Consider the following 13,952-nt stretch of genomic DNA (forward strand, 5'->3'; position numbering starts at 1 on the left):
AATTATAGTGAACACGATGGAGCTAATTATATTCTATTGACTTCGCTCAATACATTTAGCCCATTATTTACGCTGTTGAATTTCATGATGAGGTAAGCCTCTTTGCGTAAAAGTGCAGCCTCAATATCTTGTGAACAATGTTTAGGATCCACCCATGGGAGGACTGTCCATTTGAAATCACTTTCATCATGGTTGTTATTCATAAAATGTTCTACCATGGGTGCAGAAGTTACTTTTTTCTTTATCCTGGAGCGGTGTTGCGTGATCCGTACATTTACTGCTTGACTCGTTTTCCCTATGTAAACTGTATTGCAGGGACATACCACGGCGTAGATGACATTCTTGGTCCTACAATTTGTAAACATTTCATGTTTCCATCTGACCCCGTCATGGTCAAATGTATTTCCTTCCAAGGTAGTTGAACACGATACACAATTGCCACACTTGTGGTGCCCGCTTATAGGTTTTAGGTTCCACTGTGATATCAAATCGCTCTTTTGTTTTGGAATATAGCTGTCCGCTCTAATCAAATGTTGTCCAATGCTCTTATTTTTGCGCATGGCGAAAATGGGTTTCCTCAGAGGATGTTCCAAGTCCTCCAATAAATGCCAATTCTTCAGAATGATACGTTTAAACTGATTTGTGTGTGATCCATAGGTCGTGACGCACACCAGTTCATTTGATTCATTTTTTTCTTTTTTCTGAAGAAGATTCTCCCTTGGGGTGAATCTGGCACGTGTTTTCGAATGCTTCAGAAGTTTTTTGGGGTAACCCCTTTTAGCCATCTCAGCGCAAAAATTTGTAGCATGTTGTTCAAAGTCTGCAAAATCCGTGCAGTTTCTCCTTATTCTTAGCATTTGCCCAAGAGGGAGATTTTCTTTCAAGCACTGTGGATGCGAGCTTTTAAAATGGAGGAAGGTGTTCCTATCCGTGGCTTTTTTGTGTAAGGTAGTTGTTGGGATGTCATCGCTGACGCCTACTGTGATGTCCAGGAAAGTCATTTTACTTTTACTTGATTCAATAGAGAAACTGATGTCTCTATGCCTTGAGTTTAGCCAATTGTAGAACTGGTCAAGTTCAGTCTGGCTCCCCTGCCACAGGAGCCAAACGTCGTCAATGTATCTGAGCCATTGACTTATGTGGCCCACAAATGGATTGTTATTATATATGAATCTCTGTTCATATTGTGCCATATAGAGTACCGCCATCTCAGGTGCGTATGGACAACCCATAGCGATGCCCTTTATTTGGACAAAGAACGCATTTTCAAACTTGAAGTAGTTACTGCGTAACGTGATTTCAGCTAGTGATAAAATGAATGAGGTGGGGACTCTGTGCGGTCTTTCACGTTGTTCAAGATATATTTCTAAGACCTGCAACGCCTCATCTTGAGGGATTTGAGTATAAAGTGAGGTGACGTCAAGGGTCACCATCATGTGGGTAGCTTTATTGAATGATTGTCCCTCTATCCTATTGATAAAATCAGTAGTGTCCCTGAGATACGACTTGACATGCGGTAAAAACGGCTTTATACTCAAATCCCTCAAGATGAGGCGTTGCAGGTCTTAGAAATATATCTTGAACAACGTGAAAGACCGCACAGAGTCCCCACCTCATTCATTTTATCACTAGCTGAAATCACGTTACGCAGTAACTACTTCAAGTTTGAAAATGCGTTCTTTGTCCAAATAAAGGGCATCGCTATGGGTTGTCCATACGCACCTGAGATGGCGGTACTCTATATGGCACAATATGAACAGAGGTTCATATATAATAACAATCCATTTGTGGGCCACATAAGTCAATGGCTCAGATACATTGACGACGTTTGGCTCCTGTGGCAGGGGAGCCAGACTGAACTTGACCAGTTCTACAATTGGCTAAACTCAAGGCATAGAGACATCAGTTTCTCTATTGAATCAAGTAAAAGTAAAATGACTTTCCTGGACATCACAGTAGGCGTCAGCGATGACATCCTAACAACTACCTTACACAAAAAAGCCACGGATAGGAACACCATCCTCCATTTTAAAAGCTCGCATCCACAGTGCTTGAAAGAAAATCTCCCTCTTGGGCAAATGCTAAGAATAAGGAGAAACTGCACGGATTTGGCAGACTTTGAACAACATGCTACAAATTTTTGCGCTGAGATGGCTAAAAGGGGTTACCCCAAAAAACTTCTGAAGCATTCGAAAAAACGTGCCAGATTCACCCCAAGGGAGAATCTTCTTCAGAAAAAAGAAAAAAATGAATCAAATGAACTGGTGTGCGTCACGACCTATGGATCACACACAAATCAGTTTAAACGTATCATTCTGAAGAATTGGCATTTATTGGAGGACTTGGAACATCCTCTGAGGAAACCCATTTTCGCCATGCGCAAAAATAAGAGCATTGGACAACATTTGATTAGAGCGGACAGCTATATTCCAAAACAAAAGAGCGATTTGATATCACAGTGGAACCTAAAACCTATAAGCGGGCACCACAAGTGTGGCAATTGTGTATCGTGTTCAACTACCTTGGAAGGAAATACATTTGACCATGACGGGGTCAGATGGAAACATGAAATGTTTACAAATTGTAGGACCAAGAATGTCATCTACGCCGTGGTATGTCCCTGCAATAGAGTTTACATAGGGAAAACGAGTCAAGCAGTAAATGTACGGATCACGCAACACCGCTCCAGGATAAAGAAAAAAGTAACTTCTGCACCCATGGTAGAACATTTTATGAATAACAACCATGATGAAAGTGATTTCAAATGGACAGTCCTCACATGGGTGGATCCTAAACATTGTTCACAAGATATTGAGGCTGCACTTTTACGCAAAGAGGCTTACCTCATCATGAAATTCAACAGCGTAAATAATGGGCTAAATGTATTGAGCGAAGTCAATAGAATATAATTAGCTCCATCGTGTTCACTATAATTTTTCCCTTAAATACAAACTACAAGTTCCACAAGTCTTAGCGTCATCATCTAAAGCCCCTACACACCCTGATTGGCTGGTGGCCCCACGTGACTTTTGGGTGTCTTTTCAGAATTGCTCTGGCGGCAGCGTACCGCCTTTCCTGCCTCAGACTTGGAAGACACCGCGGCAAATTGAGCACTCACGGTAAGACCCGCTTCCTCCTTTGCGCACACACACGCGCTGCCTTGTACGAGGAATCTCTAGTAATTCTGAACGCGTTGTTTTTAGGATTGAATCCGACATACTGCAACCAGTTCTGCCCTCATATCAGACGTTGAACACAACGCACCGAGGGTTTTAAAAATGGACTGCTGACGGAAACAACTCCTTTCCATAATTAAACGCGAACAAAGTAAGCAATCCAATTTTTTCATTTTGGGCTCCCACACCGACATAAATATGTTTTGGCTAAGAATACACATTTTGTGTTTGTAGATCATTTAAAGGGACAGAACACTTGGATCGAAAATTAATCTCTCCTCACCTCGAGCTCTGAGCGGACGCATCAGATTCGAAGGTAATTTTCCTCCGCATAAATGCAAATCACTATCCCACAGTTGTGCAAGCCCCATGCTATATTACAATTACTGATTATAGCAACATTGCTCCCTTGCAGGTTGACATCCACGGTGTATGATGACTATTCTTTAAAATGACTAAGTGACCAAAAACTATTGGTCGCATGAGGTATGTTGCACCCTCGGGTGCATTCATTGGGACAAAGCTAATTGCACAATTTATGTTAAGGCTTATCCTTCTAAATTCAATCCCCTTTCTTTTTTCTCTAAACAGTATCTGCGGATATATTTCCACGCCCTGATGAGAATCCGATGATTTGTACATTGGGATTCGAAACGCGTCGGCAATAAGTCATTTTGTTTGTGGCAATAAGTCATTTTGTTTGTCCAAATTGAGTTTTGGGTTCCCATTCCTGCACTCACACAAAATGTTCCCTTAATGACATAGTGACAGGAAATTGGGTTGTTAATGAATAGGACTTAACCTCTTCATCTATATTGTTTCACATGATTTGATGATACTGTTTTCTCCTCACTGTTTTGGAAATAATTGTTTATTACTGATATAATTTGTTTGCACATTTTCACGTGTTTCAATTCATTGATTGTATACATTGTTTCTGTGCTTTGCCCTGGCAAAACATTTTGTTTTGCTCAATGTGAAGTTGACTATGTATCTTTCCTTGTTTTTTAAAAAAATAACCAAAATAGACAAAGCTTGAAAGCAAATGACATAAATTAAATGTCTGAGTTAACTAATTGATGTGGTTTTCTCTTTGCTGTACATTAATGTGTTCTCATAAGAGGCATAGGTAAACCCCCCCTTTTCTTGGTATCATAATAGGCCCTACCTACCCTCTTTCCCACAGGGCCAAACCCCTCCTAATTTTTCATTCGTATAATAATTACCAACATTTTGACTAACTGGAACTTAATAAAATGTAAATTTCATAGCCCATGTGAAGCATAATGAATTAGTTTTGCTGTGTCAGTTAGCAATGATCACTCATTTGCTTGTGAAATCAATAGGCATGTTCTCTAGTTCATGGACACTGGCAGGCACAATCTTATTAGATGCAGGGCGAGTGCCTGACCTTTTAGAGTTGGGATTTTTTTATTAACCACTTTGAATAACATACATTTTTCCTCTAACTTTGAAATTAATGCATCCCCTTGTATCAAGACTCTTCACTTTACTTTCCAAAATCCTGCAGAATTTTCAGGGTTAAGAGAGGCTCTGTAGTAGTTCCCAATGTTCTCAATTCTTTTTTTTACCTTTTCGTCAATACCTAAGTTAGCTGCTCACATCCACCAATATATTGAAGGTCCTGTCAAGCCAAAACTCTGCATTGATTATATAGCATTATTGTCATATGCATCCAGCATATCCAGGCGTTTTTGGCATTTGATGGTTGTAAAATAAATCACCTAAATCCGAAGTCCTACCATTCAATTCTGCATTTAAAGTGTTGCCTCTGATTCCCTATACTGGTTATGTTCCACAGCCTAAATGGTTTCAGGATGTGTTATATAACCTCAATGTTTCTCCTTTATTGAATAAAGTTACATTTCTATTTTCTTTGGACAGGCCATGCCATTACCTTCCTATCAACTTCTTTGTGAAAACAACACTTTTTCCCTTTCATTTCCTCTCTTGCTGACTCCTTTTTCTTTTTCCATTCAAGGTTTTGCTCTTTTTTTAGGGCAAGCTCAATTCCTCTTACCTTCCATTTAAGGTTGCTAAATCTCAGTCTGCCTTCCATTGTACTATTAACCTTTCTTCCTAGGCTGTTCTTTTATCTCTACAGTATTCAGACAATACTATTGTCCATTTTCAGAGGCAGAGAGACAACAATGATTTCAGTGTGCTTAGTATATGGGCTAGCACAATGCAAATCAAAGGAAAACTGCTCTTTGTGTGCATAGTACATTCTACTTTTTTACATCAATGCCACATTCCAGTGAGAACGCATAGAACCTGGACTCCTTCCTGGCCTCTCTGCAATAGAAGGTTCTAGGTGCCTGGGGAATAAAAAGAGTTCGGCTCAATTACAATTTACCAATTACACTGCAACCAATTTGGTCACACAGTATAGCTTAGAGTCGATCAATGGGATTAAGTATGGTTTTATCATATTTTATATATCCATACTTATAAATTCCAAGCCACGCTGATATAAATCAGTTGCAGAAACATAGTATACAAATACAGAATCACTAGAAGATAGCTGAATTGGCATTTACATTTTATCCTTGATAGCAGAAAACAGTTGAGGAATTCAGTAGCCGCTATACAAAGAATGAGAAATGACATCTGATGAGTAGATTGGAGGTTTTGATCCTCTTGCCTATACATGAGGTTGTCTAAGAAGCCCTAGCAAACCCTATTCTAACTTGGATTCAGAGAAATCCTATTAATTCTGTGAAGAAAAGAAAGGTTATTACAAAGCAACTCCAATGTTTGGGTTTGCTCCTCCGTACACAGCTATAAGGAAGCCCGTGGTTTTTTTCCAGATCATAAATTGAAAACCAAAATAAGTTATATTCGAAAAGCAAAGTTGCTTTTTATTTTTCTTTCAAATTATTTTTTTCATGATCAAAAAATGTCTTATGCTTTCATTATGCAAATTGTCCAATACATTCTCTCAAGGGTTTAAATCACCGTAACATTTGCTCCCAATGCATTTCGGGCGATCATTGCGCCCTTCATCAGGGAATAATTGCGGTGAATGCCGACTTCCGGACAGATTGGAATGATTAGAAGTGCTTCGCGTGGTTCAAGCGTGACATGCTCTGTGTTAGACGTCTAACACAGAGCATGTCGCATTCACCGCAATTATCCCCTGATGAAGGGCGCAATGACCGCCCAAAATGCATTGGGAGCAAATGTTACGGTGATTAAAACCCTTGAGAGAATGTATTGGACAATTTGCATAATGAAAGCATAAGACATTTTTTGATCATGAAAAAAATGATTTGAAAGAAAAATAAAAAGCAACTTTGCTTTTCGAATATAACTTATTTTGGTTTTCAATTAATGAACTGGAAAATAAAACCACGGGGTTCCTTATAGCTGTGCACCGCGGAGCAAACCCAAACATTGGAGTTGCTTTGTAATAGCCTTTGATACCTACGCTGTTAGAAACAGACAGCGATACCTCAGCAGCGCGCTACAAACTAAACAAGAGTAACACTTTTGGATTACCCGGCTGTGCGAGTCCACACACTGTTTTGTTGAAGAAAAGAAAGGTGCCAGCATAGCAGAACTTCTGTAGAAGTTCTCAAAAGTAAAGTAAGCTGTAAAGTCACACAACAGAGAGGCCGCACACAGGTCTGTACCTCTTAGAGTCTAAAGGGAATATGAGCAAAGCCACAGTGCAATGCCGAATTATACCCACCAAAAGAACATTCGAGAATCCCAGGTCACATGTCCAATTATTTTCCATCTTTAAACACTGAAACTTGGCAACTATGCTCAAGATTTCTTTTCCTTTGGTCTACACATTAAAACATCCTGGATTCCTCCAATCTCCTTATTCCACTTAGACTGTAGTCCTCCCTTCCTTTGTAAAACATTCTTATCTTTGCCAAGAGATGCTCTTGCGAGCCTCATTCTCTCTTTCGCACAATGTGCTTTTCTTTAACCATGAGCTAATGTAACTGCACCTGCAGAGGAGAAAAACATTGCATCCAAAGCAAGCATTCACGTTAAAATGAAACATTGTGAATTCCAAAAGCTTAAGACCTTTGGTCAACTTTAGTATGGCAAGCATTTCAATACATGTTTCAAATACACGATTACAGGTAGAAATACAGTTTCAAGATAAGGGTAGAGCACTATTCAAATGGATACATTTTCAGTTAAAAAATAAATGGAGAGCATTGTTTAAAGAAATACATGAACATATAAGAAATACAGTATTATTCAAACCACACAGATTTATGCATGAGAGAACTGCAACTCATTACTGTAATGAAAACGTTAGTATAGACTCATATAAATGTTGCGATTGCACAGTTGATGCACTTTCTCTAACTGTTCAAATGTACTACATTACATTACTAAGATTACATCACACGAGTATATAAGACCATATGGGGCCTAGTTAAATATGAAAGGGTGGAGCCAAAATTATGCTGCCCCACCAGCTTGCGGGGGAGAGGAGTGGTGAAGCCACTGCTTACTTTGTAATATAAGAAATGCCTGGCCCCAACGTTTTGTTCAGAGGCACATAGCGGGTGCTGCGAAGGTAGAGGTGTCAAACATCAAGGATGCATATACATGATTCCACCTCATGCCTCTTTTATATTCCACCCAAAAATACCTGCATCTTTATTTCACTGTGCAGGCTCTATTTCATCCCTGCTTTTTACCTTTGCCAGTATTTTTCCATCATGCTCTTCCTATTCCTTTCCCCCATTTATTTTTCTTTCTCTCTTGCTCTGAATCAAAGCTTGTTGAGGAAATGTAAGAGCCAATCCCCACAAATGAGTGCTTGTGGGTCCAATGTGCAAGCATTAACTCAAATGAAGCACTAGGTAAAGGAGTATGTTAAGCCTGCCATACTGTCCTATGAACGAAGGATGGGCCAGCCCCTGTGTGAAACCCCAGATTCCACTTCATGTGCACAAGAAGTACAATTTGTGGAGTGCAACTTCATTGTGCAAATGCTTTTTCAATCTGTGTACATGCATATTCAAATGCATATTTTCCAGCAACTGAATGGGAGGAATCAGAGGAACAGTGAAAGATAAAGAGGTTCAGTAGAAAGGGAAAAATGGAAAGTAAGGGGCCTATTAGGATGGCGGACGGACCTGCGTTCGTCCACCACCCCCGAGGTGGAGGGACCGTCCGCAGGGGCAGCGACAGTCCCTCCGGTGCAATTAGGATGTGAACACCACCCTGGCGGTCACATCCCGTATCTTTAACCTTGCGGCGGGTGCTGCTTGAAGCAGCACCTGCCGCAAAAATGCATGCTTTACATTTAAATGCACAAAGCGCTTTGTGCCTGCCGCTTCGTGCATGTAAATGCTGGGGGGTACCATAGGTACCCCCCATGTGCACCCCCCACCCCCGGGCACCCAAAAGACCACATGCTTTTCCACGGCGGAAAAGCCGCTGTGGAAAAGCATGTTTCCGCCTGCATCCTAATATGGCTGGCGGTGTCTTGCAGACACCGCCACCATATTTGCCAGCATACACCGCGGATCAGCGGCGGACAGACTTGCCGTCCGCCGCTGATCTCACCGCCATCCTAATGTGGCGGTGGGTGTTTCCAATGTCTGCGGCGGTGAATCCGCATCCTCCACGCCGGCGGTGGCTTCCGCCGGCCTGGAGGATGCGGATTCACCGCCATCCTAATCGGCCCCTAAGTTTGCAATTTAAACACCCATAGTAATAATTCATTTGTATGTGGCAAGGCACATGACCCACCCCAAAATAATACTACGAGGCAAGATGGTGGAGTGCTGTGGTGTTACAGAAGACACATTCATTCTGTGGTGTCCAGTGCTCTTCAGGAGAGGAGACAGCACTTTCCCATGTCCTTCTGATTCAGATAATAAATGGGTCATATAAACTAAGAACTGATTTTACTAATGACTCCTGCAACATGTTACCAACTACCTTTTATATGCATACAGAGGGGAGGTTGCTTACATAACCATAACATGTATATATGTATAGGTTGTACAGTGTAACATGATTTACATGAATAAACTGTAACACACTTCATAGTCAGGGGCATAACACAGGCCTCCGCAGCCCCCACGGTGCTCAGCTCCAGGGGGCCCCCTCAGCACAGCACTCTGGCTGCAGAGTTCCTGATTGAGCCTAGAGGGGGCCCCTCCACCTACCTCTGCAGGGAGGCACCCCCGCCCCCCCAAGTTTTCTTATGTCAGGGTTCATAGTATTTACTGTACTGATGAAGTAGGTACACACAAGTGTCTTTTCTGGGTCTGAAAGTATTTATATCACACTCACAGTGTAGTGATGTGCACTAGACCTTTCTTAATGGTGTTGCAAAAGTCACATTGTAAATACGGGTACTGACATATGCTTAAAACTCCAATCTTAAATCTCTGCATGACGGTTGCAAGTAAAGGGGTGCCACAAAGCACTGGTGTTGCTTTTTGCGGTGAGGCAAGTACCTGCCACCTCTTGAAAATGTACGTTTCTAGAAAGACAGTTAATTCACATTCCTTTACAGTACATTTATTTCTTCTGCAAGTTTATATCCACAGACCGTATGCAATGTAAAAACCTTCTTAATTATATTTCTAAAACCCTGCATGAAAAAATAAGCTTGACTTAACCTTTCAATTGTTGTCCTCTCATAGCCACTCGGTCAAAATACTTTATTCAGTTGATTAAAACCGTAAAAGTACACACAATAAAATCAAGCATAAAATTGAAAATGATCATGAATAAATATATAAACATCCCCTAAAATATCAATCGTTAAAATATCACAGTACATCTAATAAAATCATCAGCAAATAGTGCAGTATAGAGCCCATGTGTACAAGTGATCAAACGGCCCAATCTTTCCTTCTTTTTGACATCCCCAACTAAAAGACTTGCAATACTAAAACATTCCTAAGGGCTATTTGACATCTGGAGGTATATTAATGCAAGTCTTACTTGCAAAAAGCCGTTGTCTTTTAATAAAGATAATGTTTATTAAGAGGGCAGTAGTGATCACCAAACTTCATAAAATGTGGAGTGTCCGGAGTAAAAAAATCATCTCACAAACAAGGGCCACATTCTTCAATCTTACACCACCCCTGAGGTTCCCAGCACAAATTGCAAAAGATTTAATCTGACCGTTATTAAAAGAAAGCAGTAATAAGAAATGTTGATTCTAGGTAAATAAGGTTCTGTTAACGAGGTCTTTATTAATAATATATAGGCCAGCACATTGAGTTTAAAGAGCTCTCTTGCTTCTCTCTTTGATTGCACAATAAACAAATATTGTTTTTTAACCCAGAGCAAGTCTCCTCTAATGAGCCCATTGGGTTACTCAAATTAATCAGGGTGCCCCAATTTCTCTAAGATCGTTCCTTATTTTGAATGCCCCTGTCCTTCCCTTATACCTTCTGCATGCCTCCTGCCTATATAGAAAACTTTTACTTGGCAGCCTATCTTAATCTGTCTTTCTTTGAAACGATATCACTACAACCTAACAATATCTGTTCATTCCATCAGCCATTTGCATCTCAACTAACCCCCTCCACTTATCACACCTAAATCATTAATGTAATGCAAAGAAACTAAACTGGAGTAAAAGCTTAGAATAGCTCATTTGAAAGCACATGACTAATTCCAATAACCAAATGGATTGATGACTAACTTTGGCCTCCCAGGAAGCATGCTACATGTGCCTCATCAGGGGTAATGAGCGCTATACAAGCTGGGTCTGGTGGCTTAGTGGACTAATGCATTCACAGCAGGGGCCTGTGTTCGACCTCATGGTCACAGGTTCAAATCCTGGCGGGTTCACTCGGGCTTTCATCCATCTGAGGTCGATAAAATGAGTACCATTGAATTGGGTAACAATAAACATCTGTTGTTCAGCGCCTTAAGACCCATGGGTGATAAGTGCACGTGTTATGTTTATGGTATGTTGTGTAAAAGCACTTTCATTTTCACTATATACAGAAATGAGTGTCTGAGAGATGAGCACTATATATGGGTCAATGCTTGAGTAATATCTGTGACGTCTAAAGGATTGAAATGTATGTGCACACAACACATGACCGAAGAGAAAGGGAAAATGCACAAAAGACTTTACCAAAGGCTTTTAAAACCTTCAAGAATAAAAGGGAGCAATGAGCCATGAAACGAGGCTAGAAGAGAGTCTGTATTTACGTATGAAAAGAAAAACGTAATGGCAGTTTAACGGCACAAAACAGCCGGGCCTGGTAAACATATCACTGCTTTGGTGATGGTATGGAGGCCTCGGGTAATAGAGGCATCACTAATAAATGGCATAGGACATTGACAGGGAAGGTATGACTATAGTAGATATAGGTAAAGATAGGGATGTAAACTGAAACACTGCTCTTACCATTTGAACTTTGTCTTCAGAATATTATTTTCTAATTAGGGATTTTATGTTAGCACACAAATCAACAATTCATTTGTCTGCCATGGGGTTCCTGGAAGACCTAATTATGTTGTTTACCATCAATATTCATATTTCTACTGCGAAGGATGATGGCGTAGTTATGTCTCTGTGGACGTATTGTGTTGTTTACCCTGAATGAGTGGCTGTGCAAATGACAACCATCATCACCCAATGTCATTGAAGGTCGATCAATTAAAAAGAGCAGTTGAACCCTTTACTAAAAGTCAAAAAAATAATCACTTTCTGACAACAAAAAGATAGAAATATTAATATAATTTGGAGTGTACAGTGAACAACTGATCAACAAAAACTGCTGAGAACACTCCTATCCGCCTTATTTCATTTTGGGAGGTTTGGTAACATTCCCAAAATAACTTCAGAGCGCATAAGAGTTTAGGATTACATTATGAAGTCATGCGCTCTCACAGGACACATCTGTGTGTTTGTTTTTAGTTCTAGAGTTAGGCAATATCTTTGAATTTTACTAAAAGTATATGTATAATATACTTATAGGGTCTTTTATCCATTCCGCTTCAGCCTTTGGCCAGTTGTATTGCAACTGACATTATTCTTCTATCGAGAACAGTATACAGCCGGGGTCAGCTGCCTTAGTGAGAGACCTTTTGGCATTGCCAATACTTGTTATGTGATTGCGTTTTCTAAAGCGCACACATTTCACTCAGAATTTCTGTGGGTTAATGAATGCGCTTCAGGGAGCACAGCTCAGGAACAGTGAATAGTGGTTGTCGCTCTGGTTCTGACCTTGGCTACCTGCACCACTCACTTGGAGAAATTCCATGTTAAATGTATACATTTTAAAAAGTACCATTGCATAAAAACAGATGCATAGATGTGCTCATGTGCAGCGCACATACTCATAAGGCCCCAGAACTTTAACAAATGGACAAGGCAGTGGTACAATGGGGCAATTTACAGCTGAGCTGCGGAATAAAGTGATACATTTGATCTGGATTTCTTCATAACCTCTTTTTCAAATCTACACGACTCCCCTAGCCGACATCATATGAGCTCACACCATAAAAATCCTCATATACGCTGATAACCCCAACCGATACAGTCCCTGTCAGGCAAGATACCCACCATCAGGAACACTATCCCCACATGAGGGACTGAAGTGGCCACCGGCATGAAATCCACCTCCCTCAAACTGAACTCGGACAAGACCCAAGTGGTTGTGGTCTTTGAGAAGACTCCTTGGCATGTGACTTTACCTGGTGGCCACAGATCATGGACTCATCCCCTCACCTTGCTCACAATGAAGAATTCTCTGAATCATCAGATACAACAAATTGGACATGGCTGCCCAAGTCACCAGAGTGGTCTCGGCCTATTTCAACACCCTTAGGATGCTAAAGAAAATCTTCAAGTGCCTACCAGACAGCACAAAGAAACCGATCACCCAGGTCCTCATCATCAGCAGACTAGACTATTGGAACAGCCTATAAGCAGTGATAACAACCAGCTCATAAAAAAACATTGCACCATCCACAATGAAGCAGCCAGACTAGACCTCAGCTTCCAACACCAAGCCCACATCACATCACATGTTTCGGAACTCCACTGGCTCATAATACACGTCCGTGCACACTGCAAACACCTCACCAACACATACAAAGCACTCCACAACAAAACAAACGCCCTGCTTACCTGAACTGCTGTATTCATTTCCACCAACCTTCCAGACACCCCCACTCTGCTAGTCTCTCACTATGCACTCATGTGTCATCAGAATGCTAAAAAACTTGATAACACAAAACAGAATAACACAATACTCCATGGCAGCACTGCCAAATGTAGAAGTTGCCGAATACCATGGCTGCCTAATCCTTCACCTCCTACTTCTTCACCTCCTACTTCTTGTCCTACTCTTGAGAGATATATTTTTTATTTCCTTATTTCTCCTTGTGTTTTTGTTTGGTTTCCCGTCTTTCTTGTTTTATGCCTTTCCCTCACTTTTTTGTCTGGGTCAAAGTCTGATGATAAAAATAAGTCACAGTCCCCAAAAATATGTACTGGTGCTCCCCACATGCAACCACCAGCACCTATTAAGGACTGTCTGTTGCAGAGATTGCTCGACCTCACCAAGGTGATCAATGCAAGCTCAGATCCAGCTTTGAAATTATGCCTATTTAAACTGAATAGTAGTGGAGTGCAATATTTGCTGGTCAAATGTGCACTATTTGGCTCGTCAACTGAAGTCACAGCCATCGTTAGAGGCCAGAGACTCAACATCGTCTCCAAACCTGATGATACCCAGCTGATCATCTCCCTCTCCAACGATCCCACAGCCAGAATCAACTTTCACAACG

This window comes from Lissotriton helveticus, chromosome 9 (genome assembly GCF_964261635.1).
Source record: "Lissotriton helveticus chromosome 9, aLisHel1.1, whole genome shotgun sequence".
Classification (NCBI taxonomy): domain Eukaryota; kingdom Metazoa; phylum Chordata; class Amphibia; order Caudata; family Salamandridae; genus Lissotriton; species Lissotriton helveticus.